We start from the raw sequence: 9,650 nt of genomic DNA, 5'->3' as shown, positions 1-9,650 counted from the left end.
CGCCACCTGCTTTGAAGCAACATTTAACTAGAGCGAAGGGAACACAGACGGAGCGTGTGTGTGTGTGTGTGTGAGAGCACACCAAACACACAGGATTTCTTTGTCCAGAGCGTAACGTGAGGCCGCTATCTCTCCGTCGCGTCGTCGCTCCTTAAGTCGATGTTTACTTAAGATACGCTGTTCCCTGCGCTCTGAAATTGTTTATTGCAGAGGATGCTCGACACGTTCGTCTCCCCCCATTATCTGCAGGACGTCCTGCGGCTGCAGGTCAGGCGCTTCGGGAACGGCGGACGCCGGCAATACGTGTGGAATTTTCCGGATCGGTCGATTCCAGGTTAATGAGTTAAACCCGGGATCGGTTTTCTCCTCCCGACGTCACGCCGCCCGCCCGACCGCCCGCCGGACCCCCCGGCGCGCTGCTGACTAAGGCCGCGCGGTGAAAACAGGATGCTTTCTCCGCATTCCTCCCTCGAATTCCTCCAGCGCAGGAGAGAGGAAAAGAAACAAAGGGAAAAACAGAAGCATGCTCGCTGTTTGTGGAGGGAAACTGATAGGGGCTGGATGCGGGGCTGAGATTGTGGCCTTAATCGCTCCGTTGTCATAACACTGGATGCACTGCGCGGCTTTGTTTCAGTCCTTGTTGCCCTGATGTGTGTTTTTGTTTTCCTCGCGTCAGCATGCTGGTAAATTATGACTGGACGATAGCTGGATGTGAAAAGTCTCGGCAGTTCCTCTCCTGCTGTGTTCTCCAAACACATTCAACTCATTGAATCACGACTTGTTTTTTAATTTCTTCCTGTGCATCGATTCAAGAAGTGTTCGAAATTACCAGGATGTGGAGAGGAAAGGAGGTCAACCTCATCAGCTTCGAACATCTGCAGACTGCCGGCCACCTGCAACACCTGCCGAAGCCAGTTAGCCTGTGATCATCTTTTTCCCTTTATTGAGATTTAGACTCTCTTTACATGGTCACTTTTTTGTGACTAATAATTGAATTCTTTCCGATTCTCGGAACAGACCGGCCCTTTTAAAGAATGCTGGAAAAAGTCATTGGAATGTTACGCTGGTTTATACACACCAAGACATGACCCCATTCATTTCGATGGATCAGATTGAAGCTGTTCATATGCTGCAAATTTAATCAGGTCGCCATTTAATCAGATTAATTTTGGTCCGTGTAACCACAGCTACTGTTTCAAGTGGATAAGTGTTTTCAATTTAGAAGTTTTGCATTCACACGGCAACGTTTTGAGAATACCAGTTTACTCGGAAACAGCAGCTATGCTGAAAGTGCGGTGCCGAGCCAGGAGTTGGTTTTACAATGAAACTACACACACACACACACACACACACACACACACACATAGACATGTGAGCAGAGAACAAGGATGATATAAACATTAACAGTGGAGGAATGTGAACATTCACATGGAAACTACCAAGTCCAGGAGAACCTGGAGTCTGTGGAGCCAGACGTTGTTCTTATTGTTCATCTACTGAGCAGACGAAGTGTTTCCTATAGCTGTAGTGCTCATGCACGGTGGCGGCATCTCAGAAAAGTTGTGTACACAGAGGTGGAGGATTTGCAAAAAGCTGCATTTTCACCACTTTGCACAGAGACGAATTGAGAGCATTTTCAAAAAAATTCACTTTGGGAGCCATTTTCAAAAAGTTGCATTCTTAGTGGCTCTGAGGGCCATTTCTGTGCAAACAAATACCCAAAATGCAGCGAGAGTTTTCACTTTACACTTCAGAACGCGGTGCTGTAGGCAGGGCCTTAATGTATTTTAACTTTTCAGATGTTTTTGGGTTTTTTTTCTTTGCAAATTGTTGTCATTTTAAGCTTTTTAGATTTTGTTTAAAGCTGATTTAGCTATTTAACCTCATGGGATACTTTAGCATCATTAGCTATTTCTGGCTGTTTTTGAAAAAAAAAAAAATCTTTTAGTTGATTATAGGTATTTTAGTTTAATTTGCCCTCTTGTTAATTTGACCCATTCTGTCAGCTAGTTGCCGTTGGTAGAAGGAGAGTCAGAGGATCAATCCTTGATGAGTGAAACCTGTAATAAATCTTATATTGAGATCAATCACTTCCTGAGGAACTGATCCGTCTGCCATCGTCTTATTGCTGTTTCTCTCCATGTTTCAGGGAATTTTCACACATTACAGTAACATCTTAGAGAAAGCCTAAACAATTACTGGAACCGTCACCAGTCTTGCTTCAGACGTTCAGATAATACAGTAATATGTGCATGTGCTCTCCAACGTCTCGTTACGACATTGTGTCTGCAGGACAATCGTCCTCCCACAGCCACTGTTTTCGCCCGCCGTGCATTTCCAGCCCCCGACTGGCCGCGATTACAGTAAAGGCCGCGCTCGGTACATTCCTGCTCTTCCTGGGTTTGTTCGCGGGGACCCGGGCGGCTTCGGGGACGGGCCGACCGATCTGCGCGCCGCTCCAAAACATGCCCGCTGATACCAAAAACAAGAAGTCTCGCCATAATCAAAGAGCCAGGACCAGCAGGAAGGAAGCCGGCCTGGCCAGGGGAGACGAGGAGGAGGAGGAGGCGGGAGACTTTCCACTGCTTCCACAGCCGTGTGGGGGATAAACAGTTACATAGCTGATCTGAATAGCCAGCATTCCTGGATGCTTCCTCACCGGGGTCAGAGGTCGGCCTCATTAAGCAGCGGCGCAATCATTCAAATTCTGTTTATGGGGTTGGAGTTTCCTTCGGGAAAACCATTTGTCTCAGACTTGCTTTTTTTGTTGTTTTTTTTCTCCTCCCCTTCCAGACCTGCAGACATTCCTCCGTCTGCAAACAGACAAGACACATCTTTATTCATTAATGCGGCCCCGGCCGGCGTGCCCGGACTGGAGGGCATTCTTCACGCTTCTCACCGGCCTGCAGATTGTCATCTCCTTCTGTGTTGCGGCACACGTACGCCGAGATGTGGCGATTGTTACATTTCGGCCGCAGCGTAAACAACCTGCGAAGAAAAAAAAAAAAACCCTGTAAACTCCCCGATTCAGATCTTAATTCAGCATTCAGGTTCCTGACGATGGAGCGTCAGCAGCTCAGGTTCGGGTTCAGGCAGGGCGGAGAGGCAGTGCTGAAGAGCACGTCCAACCGAGAGCAGACGCACAGGTTTTAAAAGTTTTTACATAACGACTGCAACGCTTTTTATCCAATGAGAATCAACAGTTGAAGTAAAACATTGGATGGACTTTTTTTTAATTGTTTTTTTCTATTTATACAGTGTGAGCAGTTTACTAATTTGAGCTTTTTTTTGTGGTTTTAACCTTTTTGTTCGTGTTTTTAGACATTTCTTTAATTTTTAAAACGTCTTTATTTTCGAATTTTAAACATTTTATCTATTTTTAGTGGTTTCACTTTTATTTTAATTCAGTAGTTTTTTTGGGTTTTTTTTTTTTTTTTTTTGTATTTTAAACTCTTTTGGCCATTTAAGTTACCATACTGATTTTCATTTCAAAGCCTTTTCTTCCCATTATTGTAGTTATTTGATTGTTTTTAACATTTAGTCAGGAGGTAGCGCTCTATAAATCCACCTCTGATGTGTCAATAAACATATGCATATATACTTATAATTATGTGAAAGCTTCGGTGAGCCACTAAAGAGGGTGTAAAGAGTGTGCAGTCACAGGTTCATCCTACATTATGCTGCACAGAGGCCGGGGTACCCTGAGAAAACTGGTGAGACATGCAAAATCCTCACAGAAAGGCCTTTTTTATCTTTCATTTTTACACTTTCTCTTCATGCATGAGGCTCAGATTCGTCTTAATCCATATCTTTTCTGAATTAAAAATCAACTAAATGCAGTTGCAGTTTAGTTCTGTGTTGAATTTACATGTAGGGTTTCTTTTTTCCAGTTTGTTCAGTTTTCTCCCACTGCTCCCATAGACCCTTATAGGTGTGTTTGCATGTTCTCTCTGTCTCTTTGTGTTTGCAGCCTTTGTTATTTATTCTCCTGGAGAACCGATGTGAAACCCGAAGAGGTCAAAGAGGTCTCTGAGGAGGATGTGTAATTTCCAGAGTCGACTGATCTGATCCCTGCTGCTTTTTCTGGAAGCCAGTTTAACCGTAAACAGGGTTTCTCCCTTAATGATGGTTTTGCGTGAGCCCGAATTACTGTGTAGAAAGTGGGATCGCTGCCGCCGAATCTCACGACAGGACTTTTGAGTCATGTGCCGCTGACGTCAGGCCGTCATCCTCGGGGGACTCCCTCGTCCCTCCGCGGGTCGTTCATTAAGTCTCTCGAACATTAATCCCACCACCTCCCCACCTGCAGGACTTTTGTTTCCTTTCTTATTGTTTCTCATATAGTTTTCACCTTACTGGAGTCAAAAAAACGTCGTTTTCCACACCCTCCTTGAGGTCAAATAGAATAAACAAAACAAACTAAACGTGAGGCTGATCGGCCTGCATATTGATTCACACACTCAGTGTGTAACCTGCTGTGTAGGAGGAGTGTTCCTTTGCAATTCCTCGGTTTAACCAAGGCGTGACGGATTATCGACCCCATCTGAGAGAAAATGTGACTTCACTCCTCACCCTCACTCCTCACCCCCCCCCAAAAAAAAGGGTTTAATCTCTTAATGCCGTTCACAAACTTTCACTTCACTGTAAAACATTACAGGTTCGAATCAAGTGTGTGGGATTAACCCTTTGTTGGAAAAGTGGGAAAACTTCCTTTAATCTTCACCTTTGCTTTGACTTTAAACCTTACATGAGATACTCTACTAAAACAGGTTAAAAGGGATTAATATATAAAAAAATAAATAAATAAAGAGAAAGAGGTATAATGGTTCAAACAGCTAAAATGACATTAACTGCTAAAAGTGGGTTTGCAGACTTGCATTGCATTGTCAAATAAGCATGATTTTAATAGAACTTTACTGAAATCGGCTTAAATATTGAAATTCTAAACTGAATAAAAAATGAAATCAAAATGATTTTTGCCCAGTTTTTGAATTTGTTTCCACATATACCCCCCCTCCCCTCGCTCCCCAACTTTAGGAAGTCGCTCTCTTCAAAATAATGATATTACCTTTTCACAAAACCTGTTCATAAACATCAGGCTTTTTAACTCGTTGCCTCAATGTATTGACAGCTGTAACTCAGATAAATAGCTAAATTTGATCAATGATGCTAAATGTAACATTTTGACAATTATACAGATGGTAAAAGTAATGCATCGACAGATAAATGAATAAGTAGCTATATTGCAAACGTTTAAAGATCAAACATTCACATGAATTATTGCTTTAATGCTTAAAATAACCTTGAAATAGAGTGAATTAATAAATATGACTCATCAGATATATAGTAATGCGATCAATACACGTAGAAAATAACAATTTCAAATCTTGTTGGCTATTTATAGCACATACTTACGTGCACATGTGCATACACAAATATGCAAAATGTGGATACATGAAAATACATAATATACAGCACACTTATAAATGCATATATACAATATACTGAGAGAAAACATCAGTGAAACTCACGTGCATGTTTTCAGAGTGGGTGAGAACACTTCTGCATAAACAGGGAGAACATGCAAACTACACAACCTCTGCAAAGACAAAAAAATGGATGAATTTTCCAAAATCTCTTCAACTATTAAATAACTTGATTTGAATTTGTTGGAGCTGACATCTAAAATACGGAGCTTTACTGGAAAGACACGGCAGGCTAAATTAGCGTGAATATCAAAGCCACACATCAGACTGTGACTTCAAACATGTCTGGGAACTTTAGTTAGTTTAGTTTATCCACTAAACCCCTGGAGGTTACAGTTTGACTGAGTATGTGGGTCAGCAGGGCGGGAAATATGCGATCCAGGCAAGATAAACTGAACTGTGTGTGTGTGTGTGTGTGTGTGTGTGTGTGTGTGTGTGTGTGTGTGTGTGTGTGTGTGTGCAAAAGAAGTTATGAAAGTATTTCAAGGTATGAATTTCAGTTATTTGCGAGTCCCAGACGTAGCCCACCATGTGTGCTCACCTAAATGGAATGCAGCCGTCATTAAAGTTACTTCTTCCACCTGCACTTTCTGTGTAAACCCCCCCCCCCCCCCCCCCCCACCCCCCACGGTGCTGATATCAACTTCAAAAATTATTTTAATCCCACACATTCACTGGATGGAGGCTTCATTGTTCATGTCATTTCGGTCAGTTTTACTTGAATCTGACAGATTTATTTTAAAGAAAAGACGCACGTGGTCATTATATTGAAGTTTGTCTTTCTGTAAAACAGGAACTAGTCAAAACTACCTCTTGATATGAACTCCATAACTGCTACTTTCAGTAGTTTCTATTATCTGTTGTTTTTTTTTTTAATGTCATTTATTATAAATGCTGGGGGGAGGGGGAGGGGGGCATCATGCTTGCAGTTATTGTAAAAGCACATGTTTCATTTATCAGCAATGTTTCAAGGAAGTTTCAAGTTTCTGGGAAAGGTCTGGTGTTCTGGGCCCTAATCTGATTCTAACAAGAGCCGAGACAAAACATGGAGGACGAACCGTCAATAACGTCTTACTTTCAAAATCATGAGGGCAGGAGTTATCAGGTTCTTTAAAGCTTGCTTTAGCTTTTTTGTTAACCTTGCAATAGCATAATATTCAAGGTTGTTCAAGAACATGGCAAGAAAAAAAACCCAACGCATTGGATCAGAGGTGTCAAACATAAGGCCCATGGGCCAAAACCAGCCCACAAGAGGCTCTCATCCGGCCCACTGTGGTTAAAATTCCCAAAAAGAAAGAAAAAATTCCCCCCCAAAAAGTTGAGCAGTTTTAGCTTTTTTATGTAGCCTATGTATTTTGTTAAGAAAAAAACTTTTTATTGATTTAAACAATTTTAATAAGTTCATCTGTTTTGACGCTTTAATTTTTCTTATTTTCATTTATTTATTTATTTAAACCTTTTTAACTTCTTTAGCCACTACTGAAGTTGCTGAATTAAATTACTTACTTTTGTTTTTAGCCAGGAAATCAGTCATTAAAAATAGCCTGGGATGCAAATGAAATCAAATCAAAATGATAATGAGTCACTACAGAGGGTCAGAAGAGACACATGGCTGCAGAGACGCCTGTTAAAGAGTCAATAATTAACCTAAAGAGCATGACTTGCAGCTAGAATAACCACTCAAACACAGGCTGACCATGCAAACTCAACCTCGTCTTGCTCTGTCGTGTCTTTTTTACCTGTGTTATCTGAAGGTGCTTTCCCATCAATCCCTGCTTGGCCTTACTCCTCATGGTTTGCCTTGCCCGGTTGTTTTCCATTACACATCATACCGTCTTGCGGCGGGTGGTGTCGTCATAGCAGTGTGACACGAAACTCCAGTTTTTATGAGACAAACAGAAACTGTTTCCCCACTAGTGTAATAAAAGACTTAATGATATCATGACACATTCGCCAACAATCACAAAAATGTTCATTCGGTCCAAAGTATGTACAGTACAGTACCACCTCTCCCAGGACAGAGGAAAACATGGAGCGGGGGATGGGTCACCAGCACCAAGGAGTGTTTGGTTGAAGGAAACATTCTGGCTCATCTCTTTCCTCAGTGGGGCAGCGGTGACGCTGGGGACCAGCAGGAATGCTCCAGCAAAAAGCGAAAAAACAGGAGAAAGGAGTTAGCATCGATGGCTAATCAGCTAGCTGTGGCTAATCAGCTCGCTCTGCCTGCATGCAAACAGGAGACCACGACGTTACTTGCAAATTATCTTTGTTTGCTCTCTGTGAGCTTACAGCCAGCTGCTCCAGTAACATTAAAAATGTTTTAAGTCACGAATACTCACTAGCCGTGATCGAGTCGATGCCATTCTCCCTTCTGTTGCTGGCCTCTCTGCGGCCATAGATGGCTAAACCAGCTCGACTGGAGGCTTCCGGTCGAGTATCTGGTATGAGGGCACTAAAATGTAATGGAAACACACAGGGACCAGGACTGGACTAGGAAAGGCTGGGCTAAGAGGGGACTGGTGGAAAAGCGCCATAATTTCCCAACACCTGCACAAATCCCCTATTTGACCCACACCTCAACCCACCTAATCCCACCTGTCTCCTCAGCCCGGGGGCCGCATGCCCGTCTGGAAGCCACCGTGCTGCAGCCCATTAAAGAGCATTCGACGGGTGCGATCTGCATGGTAATGACGCCCTTCATTTGTACCGCCTCCTTAAACGCTCGTAAACACAATTAGGCGGCTAATCTTCAAACGTGTTCACAGCGGCCCCCGGGCAGCAGACGGCTGAAGTCCCAGACATTACCATCTCATCAGGGTTTAATGCGGCACCTCCTTCCCTTCAGGTCGACTTTCTCCACTCTACACCATTACAATGACCGTATTCTCAGAGGAATGTAGATTCCAGCGGGCGAATTCCACCTCGGTCCGAACACTAACATGTCATCACTGTACATGTTGCGGGGAGGGAAGCGATCCAACGTCCTTCGGCTGTTTATCCTCTTCATAAACAGTGCAGACACCTCCACCTTATCAGTGTCCATTCCCACAAATTCCACCACCTTTGTTTTATTTTTCAGTCTAAATATATCTGACACTCTGCAGATCTTCCAGTTAACTAATTATAGCTTTCAGGAATCTCCCATCAAACTCGAGACAACTGCCACAAAACAAGCCTTTTCCATGATGCACGGGCTCCGACCCTGACTCTTATCAGGAGGGGACGCCCAGGTTGACGGCCTTTATTCAGGGTGACAGCAGAGGGGGTGGCTGGAGGAAGGGTGGAATCACTCTCCACCAAAATATGGCACAATGTGGGACTGATTGCACTAGAATTAAACAATGTCACTTTTTTGTTCTTCTAACAAAGAGCATGGAGTTTACCATTCATCATCTCTGAACAGGACTTTAGTCTTTAGTCTCATTGGGGAATTTGTTCTTATTTTTCCCTAGATTAGCTAATAGTTGCCCCTCGGTACATGCTGTTCTTGGAAGATCATCTTTAACTGAATAATTCCAACAGAAGAATTCTTTGTGCTCGGAACAGGAAGCCAAGCAAAACCCGAAGCCAATGTGATTAATACCTGAATAAAACCTAATAAAGAGGGACCAGATGCGGTTTGGTCGGTCTAATCTAAAATACTTTTTTCTTGATCACCACAGTTTTTTGTAAATTTCATGTTTAAGGACATATTTGGACTAAAAAAATGAAATGATCATATTATTATTGAAGTATTGAAACTTTGTTCAAGTGGGATGGATGGATGGATGGATGGATGGATGGATTATGGATGGATGGACTGATTAATGGATGGATGGATCGATTAAAGTATGAATGATTGGATTGATGGATAAATGGATGGATGGATGGATGGATGGATGATGGACATATAACAATATCCCAAAGTTTCTCTTTCTACAGTTCATCATACAAAATTGCAAAAACTGCTGAATAAAGTGAAATCTGCCAAACGATATGAAATCCAGTGCATCTCTGGGACTTTAATGTCAACACTGCTTCACCAGCAATAAGTAACGTTCACTGCTGCTGACCTGAACTGATCTCTCAAAACAAACGGCAACATCTGGTGCCGAGTGCTTCCCCTCTTTGACCGTCTCCGCGGACACAAGGGAGAAAGCCACATGAATAATCTTGCACTTGAAA

This window comes from Salarias fasciatus, chromosome 22 (genome assembly GCF_902148845.1).
Source record: "Salarias fasciatus chromosome 22, fSalaFa1.1, whole genome shotgun sequence".
NCBI classification, from domain to species: domain Eukaryota; kingdom Metazoa; phylum Chordata; class Actinopteri; order Blenniiformes; family Blenniidae; genus Salarias; species Salarias fasciatus.
Note: the sequence above shows the minus strand (reverse complement) of the source record.